Source organism: Giraffa tippelskirchi, chromosome 6 (assembly GCF_054371585.1).
Source record: "Giraffa tippelskirchi isolate mGirTip1 chromosome 6, T2T-mGirTip1v1.2.pri, whole genome shotgun sequence".
In the NCBI taxonomy this organism is placed as follows: Eukaryota; Metazoa; Chordata; class Mammalia; order Artiodactyla; family Giraffidae; genus Giraffa; species Giraffa tippelskirchi.
The window spans coordinates 43940123-43958038 of NC_137280.1; the positions used below are offsets into that span (position 1 = coordinate 43940123).

The 17916-nt window shown below is 39.9% G+C and overlaps 1 protein-coding gene across 4 annotated transcripts in view; it reads left to right on the forward strand.

Annotated features, from left to right (window-relative positions):
- The window catches only part of NCOA2 (nuclear receptor coactivator 2), a 428580-nt gene that overhangs the window by 51695 nt on the left and 358969 nt on the right, over positions 1-17916 (forward strand). For 2 of the 4 annotated variants that reach the window (XM_081501779.1, XM_081501777.1), the window contains exon 1: positions 17122-17251. The exons of the other annotated variants lie outside the window; for them this stretch is intronic. The gene's annotated coding sequence lies outside the window, so the exon portion shown is untranslated. Of the gene's footprint in view, positions 1-17121; positions 17252-17916 lie in introns of those variants that run through there. 4 annotated transcript variants of the gene reach the window in all.

The window sequence follows — 17916 nt, forward strand, 5'->3', positions numbered from 1 at the left end:
CTTTATTTGAAAATATTTCTAACGTGCACTGTAATCCTTTTAGAAATTCAAATGCCTAATCATTAATATAATGATTATTAATGTAAATTAAATCTGACGGAATATTAAAGACATCATAGGGACTTCCCTGGCAGTCCAGTGGTTAAAACTTCGCCTTCCAATGCAGGGGGTGAGGGTTCGATCCCTGGACAGGCAGCTAGGATCCCACATGCCTTGGGGCCAAAAAACCAAAACCTAAGAAACAGAATGAAGATTGTAACAAATTCAATAAAGACTTTAAATATGAACCACATCCAGAAAATAATCTTTAAAAAAAATAAATAAATAAAGACATCATATATCAAATCCTACTAAAATTTATCCTGGAAATGCAAGGATGGTTTGATATTGATAAGCATATTGATATAATTCAGCAATGTAAGACTAAAGAATATATGAATATATTGGTTGATGATAAAAGACAATTGATAAAATTCATGTTTTGTCTTATTTCTAAATTAGCACTATAAAGAATCTTTATTGGGAATTCCTTGGTGGTCCAGCGTTTAGGAATCTTTTTTCCAAGATTCAAACCTGGACCAATCTGTGTTGGCCCAGGTTCAATTCCTGATTAGAGAGCTAAGATCCCACAAGCCTCATGAAATTACCAAAAAAAAGTAAGATGTTAAAAAAAAGAATAGTAATATAGTAAAAAAAATATTTTAACCCATAGCCAACTTCGTACTTAATGAAACTCACAAAAATCTCCATGTAGTCCATGGTCCTTGCACCTTCTAAAACTGTTAAAACATTTTTTATATCTGTGCATTTTCCTAGTTAACTTTTATCAGAGTCTCAAAGGGACAGAGCATACCAAAAATGCTTCAGAGGCATTACATTTATATCAAGAAAAGAATTCTTGCTATTATCAATATTATTTACTAAAATTCTGGGATTTCTGGGTAATGCCTTTAGGCAAGAAACAGAACCAAAAGACCTAACTATCAGAAATGAGAAAGATTAGATCACTGTTACTGGAGAACAATAAGATTGTATTAATTTTTTTGAATGCCAAACATAGAGGCATGCTCAAGTTATATTAGTTACATCAATTGATTATGAAGACACAGAAAGCCAAGAGGAGAAGAGTCAGCCACACTGGGTGGGATGTACTTAGGACAAAGGAATATAATCATCTGATGACAAGTGTCCCTTATTCTTTACCCTGGAACTCCACCGTAAGGTAATTGATCTGTTTGTGCTATAATTAACTCACTGACAGAATCTATATGTCTCTTCTTTGTAAACAAACTTGCTCTTTCCAAGTTCCCGCTCATCAGGCCAATCTGCAGTGTTTGTAAATCCTGATTTGGGCCAACCTTCCTTTTTTTTTTTTAACTTTTATGAAATCAATACATTAAAAAATTATTTATTTATTTTTTTTATGGCTGTACTGGGTCTTCGCTGCTGTGTTGGCTTTTCTGTAGTTACAGCAGGGGCTACTCTTAGTTGTGGTACACTAGCTTCCCATTGCAGCGGCTTCTCTTTTTGCAGAGCATGGGCTCTAGGCCACGTGGGCTTCTGTAGTTGAGGCTCCCTGGCTCTAGAGCACAGGCTCTGTAGTTGTGGCTTACAGACTTGGTTGCTCTGTGGCATGTGGGATCTTCCCAGATCAGTGATCAAACCTGTCTCTCCTGCATTGGAAGGCAGGATCTCTACTACTGAGCCACCAGGGAAGCCCTCAATACATTATTATTAGAGATCATTTAAAAGAACCATTGAAATTGCCAATGAACCACACTTCCCTTTAATATGAGAGAAATGTAAAGGAGAAACCTTCACCCTCACTGTTGTTCAGGGAAACCCACACTATTGTTCAGGATCCATAAAGCTGGAATAAATTTCTGGAATGTGCTGTAATACTGAATACAGCTATCTATTAACCAGATCTGTGTCTACTCATTATCTGTCAGTACTTCACTGGGAGAAACCAAACTAGCCATTGGCTCTGGTCTAGAAAGGGATAGCAATTCAACTGAAGTTAAACTTCACCCTTTACATCCAAATGGCTTTATTCATGAAACTGAAATATGACTATTCTGTGACTATGCATAACAGATAACATTATAGTACTTGAGAGTGACAACGGCATCCTAGAACTTACTGTGAATTTCACCCAAGGGACAGAGGAAGGCTAGCCCTATGGAATGGGTCTGAACAGGCAGTAGGGGAAAGAAATAGTTGTGTTCTGCTTGCTTCCTATGGAATCCTGCTCTTTAAAGAAAATGGTTGCAGTAATAATGGTAATAGCAATAACAACCCTAAACATTTATTGAGGAGTTACTATTAACATGTGCCAGGTCAAGTTTAAGTACATGATTGTCCTTGCTCCTTTAATCCTCGCAACAACCCTAGGAGATATAATTATAGATTTTGTAAAACCTGTTTCAAAAAAAAGGAAACTGGGGCTTACAGAAACTAAGTAACTGCTCATCATAACAGTCGCAGGGTCGGATATGATTGAGTGACTCCACTTCATCATAACGTGGCTAGTAAGTGGTAGATCTGGAGTCCATTTGATGCTAGCACACTCAGAAATGGACCCTGGCATGTCCCCTGCTTGTCACGAGCAACTTATGAGCCTCGTAGCAAGTCTGGAACTCTCTCATATGTTCATATGGTTCATAGGTTCATAAGTTCATAGGGAATGGTTTCAGGAGGCATGGACTTGCTCCAGAATTTCCAGAGTCATCCACATAGATTTCCAGCAGATTCCACACAGTATCCTGATCTACAGAGGCCTCTCTAAACTCATGGGAACAGTGGGCAGCATTCCTGACTGAGTAGGGCTCCTTGAGGAAGAGGTCAAAAATTCATGACATACATTTGTGGTTTTGTAGCAGCCTTACTTAAATATAACTAACTTTTCCTTTTGTTAAGAATGCCTTGGATCATGTAATGAACTCAAGTCCAGTACTTGCCTGAGGGCCTGGTACTCCTTGCTCTATTGAGTATGAGTTGGATATAGGATCTAGTTTGTCAGGTTTGTATTTTTTCTTCTGATACAATCAAACAACCCTTTGCATTACCTGACAGTTTTGTTCCTGTGGTTCCCATAATTGACACACTTAGAGGATTGGGCCTCTCTCGTGGCCACTTTCCACCAAAACTTTGTCACTGCACCTCCCTTGGTGACAGACCCCACTTGGCTTCTGTCCCCTTATGCTCATAATTGGGATCCCTGTCACATTTGGTCTCATCACAGTTGGTCTCCCATTGTAATCAGTAAGCTGACTTTTGTGTCAAGCTCTGGAGGTGACACATGAGATGATAAACAAAGATATATTGAATGTTAAGAGTTAAATCATGTTCAAAGTTTGAAAGATAAACTAGCTGAACATTCAATGGTTTAAGTTGGGATACTCAAAATAATATGTGTCAAAATTTTCCCACTATAAGAATAGTTGTATCCTAACATCAGTACTTTTTTTTCTGTATCTTAAGGAATATATATAAAACTAGTTAAAAGGGGATATTGAAAAATACATAAAATAAAATATTAATATATAAAAAGAGTATATTAAAATGTGTTATAAATAGTTGGTGAAAAGATAGAGATAAATGGAAAAGAATTAAGACTTCTGAGATAATCCTAAATATGAATGTCTAGTGTAAGATAAAGGTTATAGTTCCATTTGGAAGGACAATAAAAGGTGTTGAGACACTTGGCTAACCACGTGGGGAAAAAAATAAAGCTTGGATTCCTACCTTGCTCTTATTAAAAAACAAAATCCAGCTAGCTCAAAGATTTAAAGATGAAAAGTAAGACAGTACTAGAAGAAAACATGGAATAATTTTTTTCTATTCTATCTCAAAGTAAGGGCGGTTTTCTAAACCCACCAAAAGCCATAGAGAAAAAAGGGAATACATTTGACTACATAAATTAAATATTTCTATGTGAAAAATTACCATGAGCAAAGTTGAAAGGAAAAGCAAACTTAGAAAAAATATTTGAAGCAGATATGATTTAAAAAAAAGCTAATTTTTAAGAGTTCCTAGAAAGGAAAGACAGAGAAATAAGTGAGGAAGGGAGAAAGGATGAGAAGGGCAGAAGAAGTAACCTATCCTTCAAGATGTGAAAAAGTTGTTCACAGAGAAAGACATACCTGTTGGTTAAACATAGAAAGATACACTCATCTTCACCTGGGGTTAAAGAAAAGCAAATTTTAAATCACTGAGATATTTTTTAACCCATCAGAGAAATGGGGAAGGAATCACTCTCAAACAGTGTGAGAAGATAAATTGGACTAGCTCTATGGGAGATAATCTGTTTATGTTAAAAAAAAAAAAAAGTTTAAATGCAAACATACTTTGACCCAGCGACTTTATTTCTAGGAATTTCTGTTAAGAATCAAAAAGACTATATGTATGTATATTCATTACAATACTTTTAGTAACAAAATACTGGAAATAGCCCTCAGATCTGTAAATAAGGAGCTAGTGAAATCAATCATGCTACGTTCATGCAGTCGAATTCTATGCACCTGTTTAAAAGACTGAGTTACAGCACCACGAACAGATGTAGAATTGTCTCCGCATTACACTGTTTTTTAAAAACCAATTAATTTATACTGCTCTAGATCTTCATTGCTATGTGCAGACCTTCTCAATCTGTGGCAAGAGGGGGCTACTCTCTAGTTGCTGTGCAGGGGATTCCCATTGTGGTGGCTTCTCTTGTTGTGGAGCACAGGCTCTAGAGCGCAAGCTTCAGTAGTTGTGGAGCACAGGTTTAGTTGCCCCAAGGCACGTGGGATCTTCCTGAACCAGGGATTGAACCCTTGTCCCCTGCATTGATAGGCAGATTCTTAACCCCTGGACCACCAGGGATGCCCTCCACATTATATTGTTAAGTAAAAAATACAATCTGTAAAAAATGTGTACAGTATGGGGCTTATAATAAAAGAGAGGGCCATTCCTCCATATATATGCTTGTATTGCATATACGGTTTGTAAGCACAATTTTCAATATCATTTTGGAAGTTAAAATGGTATAAGTCATCTAAAGAGAAAGACTACTTTGATCCTTTATGTAGTGGCAAAGAAATCAATCTGCTCATTAATAAATTGTGATTAAGGATGTTCTCGACTCATTTTCTTATACCTGGCTCTTATACTGAAAGTTTCATTACAAAATTTTTTTTCAAATATAAACATGCCTATTCATTTGTCCTTTATTGGTGTTCTTTATTCTTTTAAAAAATGATAAAAATAAATATTTTGGGTTTTTGTTAAACAGTTAAGTTCCAGTTTATCATGGTTTATTACTTAAATTTGTAACAGCCATCAGAAGTACTGTGAGAACTTAGACAATGAACTTTTGGTGGCAAGAAGGGAAGGGAGGGTAGGGAGTTTGGATGGACATGTTCACACTGCTATATTTAAAACGGATAACCAACAAGGCCCTACTGTATTGCACAGGGAACTCTGCTCAGTCTTAAGTGGCAGTCTGCACAGGAGGGGAGTTTGGGGAGAATGGATATATGCATATGTATTGCTGAGTTGCTCTGCCGTCCACCTGAAGCTATCGCAACTTTGTTTATTAACTGTACTCCAATATGAAATTAAAAACTAAAGACAAGGTGGAATTATACCAGCAAGTAAACAAAAAAATCTCCCAGCAGCCTCCGGGTCACCTTTGCTTTTTGCAGTTTCCCAGCAAGTTCAGGGAAGAGGATAAAAGACAGGGATCACCACTTCAAAATTTTGTGTCAATATGCCTCAGAGAGATGTTAGGGAACAAGAGTTAACAATGCTGACGCCGGTGGACTTGATGACTAAAACCCCCTATTTTATAGTTTCTGCCAAGACAGCTTAAGTTAATAGAGGTATTGAGGAAGTAGAATGGCTCTCACTTCCCTGAATAAGAGGTGCCCACATCAAATCTGGGCCATTTTCCTGGATTCTGTCTCAGACTCTGTTATGACTGGCAAATGGAAATGAGGAAAAAACCCGTCTCTAGACATGTTCATTTGATAGTTACCATCACAATACATTTAGTAGCAATCGATACAAAAATATTTAAGTTGGTTCTCTATCAGTGATAATTTTCCATTTTCAGCTTCATAGCTTACAAAACTTTATAAGTAAACAATGAAATTATTTTGGGGGCAATTTTGACCACCAGGCAATATTTGGCAATGACTGGATTCATTTTTGTTGTCACAAACAGGAAGCTGAGCTGGTATCTTGTGGCTAAAATTGAGGGAGGCTTCTAAACATTTTACAATGTACAACACAGTCCCCACAACAAAGAATTATCCTGTCTAAAATGTCCACTAGGGCACAAAAGTGGGAAGCCCTGGTTCCTTTCACCTAGTGTAGTAAGTGGTGGGTCCCTGCTTTAAGTCAAGCTCATGACAAAATTCAGTCTTCCTTTGATTTAAGATCATCAGCTTATTGTTTATGAATTTAATGCAGTTTTAGAAACTATAAGATTTTTTTTTTAATGTGGACCATCTTTAAAGTCTTTATTGATTTTATTATAATATAGCTTCTGTTTTACGTTTTGGGGTTTTTGGCTTTGAGGTATATGGGATCGTAGCTCTCTGACCAGGGATTGAACCAGCACCCTCTGCATTTAGGAACACAGGTTCAGTAGTTGTGGCTTGAGGGCTCTAGAGCGCAGGCTCAGTAGTTGTGGCACACGGGCTTAGTTGTTCCGTGGCATGTGCGATCCTCCTGGACTAGGGATAGAACTGGTGTCCCCCGCATTACAAAGCAGAGTCTTAACCACTGGACCACCAGGGAAGTGCCAAGAAGATGTAACTTTAAAAGCTAATTGCAGGACATACCTGGTGGTCCAGTGGTTAAGACTCTGCCTTGTAATGCGGGGGACACCAGTTCTATCCCTAGTCCAGGAGGATCGCACATGCCATGGAGCAACTAAGCCCGTGTGCCACAACTACTGAGCCTGCGCTCTAGAGCCCTCAAGCCACAACTACTGAACCTGTGTTCCTAAAGCCTGTACTTTGCAACAAAAGAAGCCACTGCAACAAGAAGCCCACACACCACAGCTAGAGAGTAGCCCCTTCTTATAACTCGAGAAAATTCCCCACACAGCATCAAAGACCCAATGCAGCCAGAAAAAAATAATAAAGTACATCTTCTTAGTATTTTCTCTCTCCTGTTTTTTCTCTCTCTTTCTCTGTCCCACACTTTCAGACTGAGTTGCATACTCTTCTGAGATGCTCCCCAAGTATTCTATAACTCTGCTACCTTCTTTACAGTAGCTAATACCTAGTGATCCTTTATGAATGTGTCAGGTTTGGGTTAAATGCTATATACACACTGCTCTTTTTCTGTTGCATAGCAGTCTTCCAGAAGAGGTGTTATTTTCCCTCCTGACTCTAGACACCTGTGCTTACAATACTTTCACCTTCCTTGTCACACCAGTCCGGGATCTCTGAGTTTCCCATCAGCTTCCCCTTGTCCAACGGGGTCTTCCTATTTCTATATCTTCACAGCATCTCATGCAGAGTTCATGCAGAGTAAGAGAAATGACTGATGACTGGATGAATGGATTGAACCTGGGTCTCCTGCTTTACAGGCAGATTCTTTACCGTCTGAGCCACCAGGAAAGGCCCCATTATGTAGATAAACACTGTCAAATTTGGAATCTTGCCACGCTTATAAAATCCACACATTCTCTGCCATGTAAAGCAGACAATCTACTTTAGTTTTTCTATATGCCTAAAAGAGGGTTGAGAAATAGCATCGTAGCTAGCTAGCTAGTGAAAGTCTCTCAGTAGTGTCCGACTCTTTGCAACCCCATGGAATATACAGTCCATGAAATACTCCAGGCCAGAACACTGGAGTGGGTAGCTTTTGTCTTCTCCAGGGGATCTTCCCAACCCAGGGATCAAACCCAGGTCTCTCGAATTGCAGGCAGATTCTTTTCCAGCTGAGCCACCAGGGAAGTCCATATCGTAGCTAGCTGCTGCTGCTGCTGCTAAGTCGCTTCAGTTGTGTCCGACTCAGTGTGACCCCATAGACAGCAGCCCACCAGGCTCCCCCGTCCCTGGGATTCTCTAGGCAAGTACACTGGAGTGGGTTGCCATTGCCTTCTCCGTATCGTAGCTAGAGGCGTCTATAAATGTATTTAGCTAAGAATGTAGGTTTTCACTCTTGACTTTACATTTCAGTAACTTAATTGAATTCCCTGTGACCTAAGAGAAGCAACATGATTCAAGAAGTATTCTCTTGGAAACATTTTCTAGGAACAGTTTATTTGGTTGATCTTTCAAATACTTTGACACATGTAATAATATCTGAAGTAAGTGTTAAAGTGGTTTTACAGTTTCATTGCAGGGTGATCTGCTGACTGGGGTGATCTGTCTGTAACTTTTTCATGAGAATGTGTAACCTTATTATGTCTGAACAGAGAAAGTTGTCCAGGGATATCATCGTGGCCTGGATTTTAGAATGGACTTTTGAATGGACCTGGCCTTTCCCTTCATCCCACAAGTGTGCAATAGCAACTTTGGCACAAGGGAAAAAGCTCCAAGCAGTAAGGAAGTAGTTCAGTTCAGTTCAGTCACTCAGTCTGTCCGACTCTTTGCGACCCCATGAATCACAGGATGCCAGGCCTCCTTGTCCATCACCAACTCCCAGAGTCTACCCAAACCCATGTCCATCGAGTCGGTGATGCCATCCAGCCATCTCATCCTCTGTCGTCTCCTTCTCCTCCTGCCCTCAATCTTTCCCAGCATCAGGGTCTTTTCAAATGAGTCAACTCTTTGCATGAGGTGGCCAAAGTATTGAAGTTTCAGCTTCAGCATTAGTCCTTCCAATGAATATTCAGGACTGATTTCCTTCAGGATGGACTGGTTGGTTCTCTTTGCAGTCCAAGGGACTCTCAAGAGTCTTCTCCAACACCACAGTTCAAAAGTAGCAATTCTTTGGCACTCAGCTTTCTTTGTAGTCCAACTTTCACATCCATACATGACCACTGGAAAAACCATAGCCTTGACTAGACGGACCTTTGATGACAAAGTAATGTCTCTGCTTTTCAATATGCTGTCTAGGAAGTAGTAAGAGGTTCATATATTCTTCTTCAAGGAGTAAGAAATACAGAGATTTTTTTCTTTTTTTCCTGTTGTTTGTTCTTTTTAATTATGAATATACATTTATTATTTTTATTTTGGGCTGTACCATGCAACCTGTGGTATATTTAGTTCCCCAACAAGTGATCAAATCCATGCCCCCTGCATTGAAGCACAGAGTTTTAACCATTGGACCACCAGGGAAGTCCCCTGAAATTACATTTATTTATTATTTATTTATGCACATTTCAAAAACATAAAAACATCAGAATGTTCCATTAAAAAAAATCTCCACCTCCTCATTCTTCACTGCCAATTTCTTTCCCCACAGGTTAACTTTTTTTTAAGTAGTATTTTAATTTGAAAAAGAATAATTAACATTTGTGCAAATAACATAACATATGAAAAGGGGAAGTCTCCCTCCCATTTCCCCTCCTCTCAGCAGGTAATCATTGTCATGAGTCTTGTTTGCCCTTCCAGAATGAACGTGGTTTTATAATATTTAGAGAAAAGAGCATTTTTCCTCAGATTCCATGCTCTAAGCTATGTGTGACATAAAACTCAGTAGCAAACAGAGACACATTTGTTTGGCCATTTCTCTCCTTTTCAGATGTAGTTTGGTAACAAAAGAAAAGAAAGGCTCACAAGAGAGTAAGACATTAAAAGTCTGAATTAGTGAAATGTTTGTTTTCTTCAGAAGGTAGTTTGTTGTTTTGACTGGTTGTCTTAAAAGGAAGGTTCCTCTGTCCATGGGATTCTCCAGACAAGAATACTGGAGTGGTTTGCCATTTCCTTCTCCAGGGAATCTTCTTGACCCAGGGATTGAACCCACGTGTCCTGCCTTGGCAGGCAGATTCTTTACCGTCAGGGCCATCTGGGAAGCCCTTCTTATTAGGAAGGTAGGAAACGAATCCTGCAAAACTTGGACAATGTTTTTCTAAAGTACAAATAGGAAAATGCCTAGTATTTTTGATCTGGCACCTGAGCAGAAGTTGACCATTGGCCTCGTGTCCTGTGTTGCTTATAAACCTGAACCACAAACTTTTCTGTGTGATGCAACTGTTGTCCCAGGCAAAGGCCAGTGATTTTCCAGGAAATGTCCTCAGTATTGTATGTGTTCAAGAAGTGTGCTCTCAGTGCTTTCCCAAGATAAAATTGCACCCTGTCTCCATGTGAGAAACGTCCTGGCCAGGGTGGATGTTTTAGTCACCCTATTAAATGCGCTGTTGCAAATCTACCAGAGGGGAGTTTTCAGGCTAGTTCCAATCAGAATATGGGTCCGAGACTTAACGCGACGGCCCAAGCATTTGTAGGTTTCATGTACTTATTTTTCTTACTTCGCTTCTGTTGTTTTTCCTCCATATTTGTGCAGAAAGAGAAAAGAAATAGTCTGATAACTACAGTACTCTAGGAAATAACATGGACCTGATAGAAACCCTACAGACTTGTCTTGAAACAATAACTTCTATTTAATCAGGACCTGAAAATCTCAGAGTACATTAAAGGCTTCAGAAACATTTTCTTCCTATTTTAAATCTCATTAACTTGCTATTTTATCCTCACAATGCCCATCTAATGAAAGGAGAGAGAACAGAGTATTATTACCTGTCTATGCATGAGAAAGCTGAAGCTACAGAAATAGCTTAAGTGCTCAGGGACACACATCAAGTCAGAGATAAAATCTAGAAAAGAATTTTGGTGCCCCACCCCCATCCCCCATCATTGTTCGCTGTGCTGAGAATACTATGTTTGTGGCATTCTTTCTTTGGCCTTTAAGCAACTCCCCTGACTTGTTTTGTTTAGTTGCTGAGTCGTGTCCAACTCTTTTGGGACCCCGTGGACCGTAGCCGGCCAGGCTCCTGGACCGTAGCCGGCCAGGCTCCTCTGTCCACTGCAACATCCCAACTCCCCTGCCTACAATATCACAGTGTTCGTGTTGCCCATTGGAAACCAGTGTACAGGGAGGAAGAGTGTCCCCCCAGATCACCCGGACCAAACCCTGGAGCTAAAAATAGCACGTGCAAAGGTCAAGCTCTGATCCTTTCCTGGGTGGCTTTAACCTCAGGCTCAGGGTCTTGATATTAGAAGATATGGAAAGGCCTTGTGTCTCATGGAATGATGGCTTCTCCGTTGAAGCCAGATCCTGGCATTGCCATTGATTAAAAGCAAAAGGCAGGAATCCTGGCCATGCCCTTTGGAAATATGGTAAAACGCCAAATACAGGATTATCAGATGATTCAAGGCCAGGTGGTGTCTGTATGGAAAAAACAAATAGGTCCAGGAAATGTCGTTAGAGGTGCTGGGAGACTGTCTCAGTTTCCAGCGGACTTTGCTTCTGTGCATAGCACCTCAACAACGCCCACTCTCCCTGCCACTGCATGTCCAGGTGGGAAGGTACATGGCACTAAATCCCTTGGAAGTCTATCCTCCTCAGCCATCTTGAAGCCAAAAACCATTAAAATCAAAGTGAGAGAAAATCCTAGTTGTCTAAGGAACATTTCTATCAGAGAACAGATCCCTAGAACCATGAATTTTTCATTTTATCTGCTTTTTACTGTAAGGCACATTTGAGCCCCTGAGGCCTCAACAAGTGACTCACCAGTGGTTTCCCTAGTACATGAGACTCTCTTTAATTGAGAAGAAACAAAGAAGGGGAAAAGTTAGAAAAGGAGTTAGAACAGGCTCATAAAATTAATGAGGACAAAAATGGATGCCATTTTCTATACAACTTAGCTGACTATCACCTATAATAAGCACCTAATTTTGTCGATTATAGTTAACTATTTTCATTATAGAAGTAACAGTTTTTCTAGCTGTAGAAAAATTAGAAATTGCAGGTGAATAAAAAAGAAAAATCACTTCACAATCATATCACCAGAGATAACCATCATACAATGTATTGAATTTCTGCTTTCTTCCAGTGGTTTTTTTCTCTATGTGTGTATACCTGTATTTACCATGAGACCATGACACACATCATTTGGTAAACTGCTTTGCTCACTTAACTATATAGCATAAATAGATTCTATGGAAATAAGTGTTTTAATTTCAAAAGCTGTGTAACCTTTCACTGTATGAGTTAAGTGTGAGTGTTCAGTCACTCAGTCCTGTCTGACTCTTTGCAACCCCATGAACTGCAGCTCCCCAGGCTCCTCTGTCCATGGGATTCTCCAGGCAAGAATACTGGCATGGGTTGCCATGCCCTCCTCCAGGGGATCTTCCCAATCCAAGGATGGAACCCAGGTCTCCCACAATGCAGGTGGATTCTTTATCCTCTGAGCCACCAGGGAAGCCCAAGAATACTGGAGTGGGTAGCCTATCCCTTCTCCAGGGGATCTTCCCCACCCAGGAATTGAACTGGGGTGTCCTGGGTTGCAGGCAGATTATTCCACCAGCATTATTTTTAGACATATAGGTTTTGTACAAATTTTTCAATACGGTGGACAGAAATAGCCTTACACAACTGTTCTTACACACCCATTTAATTATTTCCTTAGTATAAATTCTAGGAAGTAGGGTTTCTGGATCAAGGAAAAGTGCATTTTCAAGCTATCGATTCATTCAGACCATTTAAAAATAGTAAACAAAGAAGATTGGAATAATTTTTCTTTAAAATCAAGCTGAGCAAGAAAATATTAGAAGAATAAAGAAAAGACTGTATCAGAAAATATAAAGTGTTTTTAAAAATTATTATAGCTGGTGATTTTTTAAATTCTCAGTTTAGGTTCCAAATTTTGGTGACTTTATAGGTGAAAGAGAGAAAGGAAATGTAAAGGGATTAAGGCACCCCCACACACACACACGCACAAAAAACCTGCACAAAACAAGGGAAAGAGAAAGAGAGACACAGGGAGAAACCCATATTTCCTACTTCAGTGCTTCAATCCCTTCCCCTCAATTCTTCCTTGGCATTTAGACAAATGTCTGGTTTCCATGGTATCTCTAAATGAACTTGGCCTTCAGTCTTCAGGCCCAAAACTAAGGAACAAATACACATTCACCCGTTAACATTCCCATTCATCTCACTGGATACACATCAGGATAGAGATCTTTCTTTTTCTTAAATCTCAAACTTCCTAGCACAATTTTATTGGTTAAACTTTCTATCTCACTTTCAGAAACGTAGGAGAAAGGAAAATAAAATATTTTCTAAAGTTTCTTACAGTTATGAGTAAAGTTTCACACAGGTGTGATAAGCAACAATTGTTTTTAAAAAAAATATTGCTTAGAATTCTAAGAAATTGAAGTCTTCAGAAAATTCCTGAAATTGGGTCTCCTGTAAATGAGACCCAAATGCCTTTTGAATGCTCCAGAGTAATCAATATCTTGCAAACTACACTTTCTCAAGTTTGGTTACCTTTTAAGTAACCAATTGTCTATTACTTCCTCCTTAATGTTTTTCACCACAGATAGAGCAATTGAATACAGGGTCAAATTAGCTTAGCTGTTTTCTTTGGGGCTTCCCCGATGGCTCAGTGGTAAAGAATCTGCCTGTAATACAGGAGACACAGAAGACGCGGGTTTGATCCGTGGATCAGGAAGACCCTCTCGAGGAGAAAATGACAACCCACTCCAGTATTCTTGCCTGGAAAATTCCATGGGCAGAGGAGCCTGGTGGGCTACAGTCCAAAGGGAAGCAAAGAGTTGGACACAGCTGAGCACACACACATTTCCATTTTTAGAGTAATACCTTGATATTCATTGGACAAATATGTATTTGGAACTTTTAATTTACATTCTTTACAAATGAAAAAATATTTTTTAAAATTTTACTTGTAGATTTATTTATTTTTGCCTGTGCTGGGTCTTCCATGCTGCATGTAGGCTTTCTCTCGTTGCAGTGAGTAGAGGGTACTCTTTGTTGCAGTTTGTGGGTTTCTCATTCCCAGCAGCTTCTCTTGGTGCAGAGCATGGGCTCAGTAGTTGTGATGCACGGGCTTAGCTGCCCTGTGGCATGTGGAATTTTCCTGGACCAGGGATTGAACTCGTGTCTCCCACGTTGGCAGGTGGATTCTTAAGCACTGGACCACCAGGAAAGTCCCAATTAAAAAAAAAAAAATCTTAATAGAAAAAAAAAAACTGGATCATGAAAGAAAGAGCATTTGATGAGGGGGTAGGGAGGTGCACAGGGCACAGCTGGTGAGAAAGAAACCAACCAGCAAGACAAAACATTCCAGGCAAAGAACAGAGACAAGGCAACTTCAGACAATGATATCAAGGTTGGCATAGCTCATTTGTTAACATGAACTCTTGAAATAAGGAGAATTGATCCCTTATTCAACATGGGGCTATACTTAGGGCTTGTCTTAATCTGTTCAGACTGCTAATACCATAGACCAGGTGGCTTATAAAACAATAGAAGTTTATGTCTCAAGTTCTGAAAACTGAGAAGGCCAAGATCATGGCAGATTTGGTGTCTAGTCTGGGTCATTCCCTGATTCATAGATGGCCATGTACTCTCTGTGTCTTCATATGATGGAAGAGGTGAGGGAGCTTTCTGGGGTCTCTTTTATAAGGGCACTAATTCCATTCATGAGAATTCCCCCTGCATGACCTAATCACTTCCCAGAGGCTGCACCTCCAAATACCATTATATCTGAGATTAGGCTTCACCCTATGAATTTGGGAGGCATAGTAACATTCACTCAATAGCAGTGCCTTTATAACTTTGGATAAGCAGGCATAAATAAATCTGTAACTAAGGCAAAATCAATTTGATTAATTTCTCCCTGTTCTTAACACATCACACTCAATTTAGCAATCAGTCCACTAGTAAATATTATTTTCTTGTCAGAATAGAGTAAGCATATGGATTCTGCCCTTGAACAAGCTTAAATCTAGTTGGAAAAAGAAAGTGAGTACTGGAGGAATTAAAATGCATTGAAATGTTAAACCATAGGCATTAACGGAAAGTTCAGTGGGAGTTCATAGATCATTTCAGAGAGAAGATAGTGGTCTAAAGTGGGAGTTGGGGCTTTATCCATTTCATCAGTAAACTCTTATTAAATGCTTATACTTAGGCTAGGTTTATTCTTACTGGGAAGGACACAGTCGCTGGATCAATAAAATATGCCTTTATCCTTGAATGGCTCATTGCCTAATGGAGAGAGTCTTAAAATTAAATAAATAATTACAGTTCAATGTTATAATACAGATAACATACAAATTACTAGAAGGGAATTCCCTGGCGGTCCAGTGGTTAAGACTCCAGGCTTCCACGGCAGGGGCTGTGTGTGCCAGCCCTGGTGGAGGAACTAAGATTCCACACACCATGCAGCGTACCCAAAGACAAAAAAAAAATAATGTTGCTAACTAACTGTGTATTCCCCTTGCCCCTATGGCTGCTGGGGTAAATAAACTGCATCTCCTCATTGGTAAACGATGACAATAAACAAGATTTTAAAAATGAAAAAAAAAAATAATGAAAAATAAAAGCAATTAACAAAACAAATTATTTAGGGAACTGACGGTGACGACTGACTCCAAGACACAGGAAATGAGAAGAAAGGACTTTTGTGCTAAAGACTTAAAGAATGAGTCAGATCTTATTTAGGGCTTGAGTTTTAATGCTGATATTTAAAGTGAATGCTTAGGACTTCACTGGTGGTCCAGAGGTTAAGACTTCACCTTTCAATGCAGAGGGTGCGGGTTTGATCCTTGGTTGAGGAACTAAGATCCCACATGCTTTGTAACCAAAAACCAAATCATAAAACAGAAGCAATTATTGTAACAAATTCAACAAAAACTTTCAAAATGGTCCACATTAAAAAAAAAGTAAAATGAACCCTTATATCACCCATAAGTTATAGTATCTACATATAGAGTATCTAGAGATCTGGGGTCTAGTAAACCCAACATAGCCAGATTTTCCTCCAGTTTAGAAACAGATTGTTTCTTCTTCTTTGAGCACCAGATGAAGAGTTGGCTTGTGTTTATTGGCTCTGTTGTATGAAACACACTTATCTTGAAACACTGGGATTACACCCTCTGTGGTGAGATACTCACATGAACATATGAAAATCACAGTGGGTCTGAGCAGACTGAGGAAGCAGTGGATCCAAGCATACCATCTCACTTTCACTCAGAAACACAAACCCATGAAGCAGAATGGGTGGGCAGACTGTCCTCTTTCTCCCCTATCTCTCTGTAGAGCGAATTGTTCAATTCTCAAACATTAAACTCACACATGGTAGAGCTGCTCATGCTGTGAAGAGGAAGATGGTATTGTAGAGAGATGGACCAGATGTGGGATGACAAGGAAATGGGAGAGGATCCTGATGTGATCAGAGAAAATTAAGACATCCAGGGACTTCCCTGCTGGTTCAGTGGTTAAGAATCTGCCTGCTGATGCAGGGGACATGGTTCAATCCCTGTTCCAGGAAGATCCCACATTCCACAGAGCAACTAAGCCCATGAGCCGCAACTACTAAAGTGCTCACTTCGTGACAAGAGAAGCCACCGCAGTGAGAAACCCAAGCACCACAACTAGAGAGTAGTCCCTGCTCGCTGCAGCTAGAGAAAAGCCTGAGCACAGCAACAAAGACTCAGTGCAACCAAAAAAAAGATCCAGATGGTGAAATTACAGGATGGGGTAGAAAGAGATTGGCCAGCCAGGGTTGGACAGCTTGTTGTATCATAGGACACTTTGGATGCTATTGATAATTTTAAATCAAGAGTTGACAGGATGGGCCTTATTTATTTATCTACTTTTTATTTTGTATTGGGGTATAGCCGATTAACAAAGTTGTGATATAACAGTTTCAGTTGAACAGTGAAGGGACACAGCCATACATGTACACGCATCCATTCTCCCCCCAAATTCCCTCCCATCCAGGCTGCCACATAACATTGAGCAGAGTTACATGTGCCATACAGTATGTGTTGGCTATCCATTTTAAATATGGGTGTTATTTTTGAAAAGACCATTTTTGTAACATGGTGAGGATGAGGTCAGCACATTTTTTCTGTAAAAGGCCATATGTCATAAGACCAGTGTCTTTGTCACAAATAGTTATATCTGCCCGGTAGCACAAAATCAGTCATAGACAATGTACTGTGTCCCAGTAAATCTTTATTTACAAAAACAAGCTGTGGGGCCAGAATTTGATGACCCCTGGATCAGAAGATGGTGATGTGACTGGTGGAGAGATTAGAGCTAGGTGATAGCCCAGGTCAGTGATTTCCAAAGTCCCTGGAGCAGCAGCATCACCATCACCTGGGTACTTGGGGGTGGGTCTCAGGACTCTGGGTGTGAACAACCCCTCCAGGTGATTCTGATGTCTGCTGAAGATTGAGGCCCACTGATCTAAGACAGATGGAGGAGAATAAATTTCGGTATTTTGGAGAGGGCAGTAGGAAAGGAGAATGGGGTAGATTTAAGATGTTCTATATACACAGACTCTCACTTTCTAACATACTGATGCACAGTGGATAGGACTTTGGTGACTATATGGATGGGAAGTTGGGGAGATAGACAAGAGTAGATGAAAATTATCTTCATCTGTTTTGTTCACTTCCTGATCCTCTATGTTCAGGTAAATGGGGAGGGGATGGTCGTGTAGTGTCCCAGGACTAGGGTGAGTCCTTAGGATAGGCCGCCAAGTGAGGATCCTTGGCTTCGTGCTGGACAGAATTCAAGAGCTATAGTAAAGTGAAGGCAAGTTTATTTAGACAGATACACATTCAGTGGGGCTTCCCTGATAGCTTATTAGGTAAAGAATCTGCCTACAATGCCAGAGACTCAGTACATGCAAGTTTAATCCCTGGGTCAGGAAGATCCCCTGGAGAAGGGCTTGGCAACCCACTCCAGTATTCTTGGGCTTTCCCAGGTGGCACA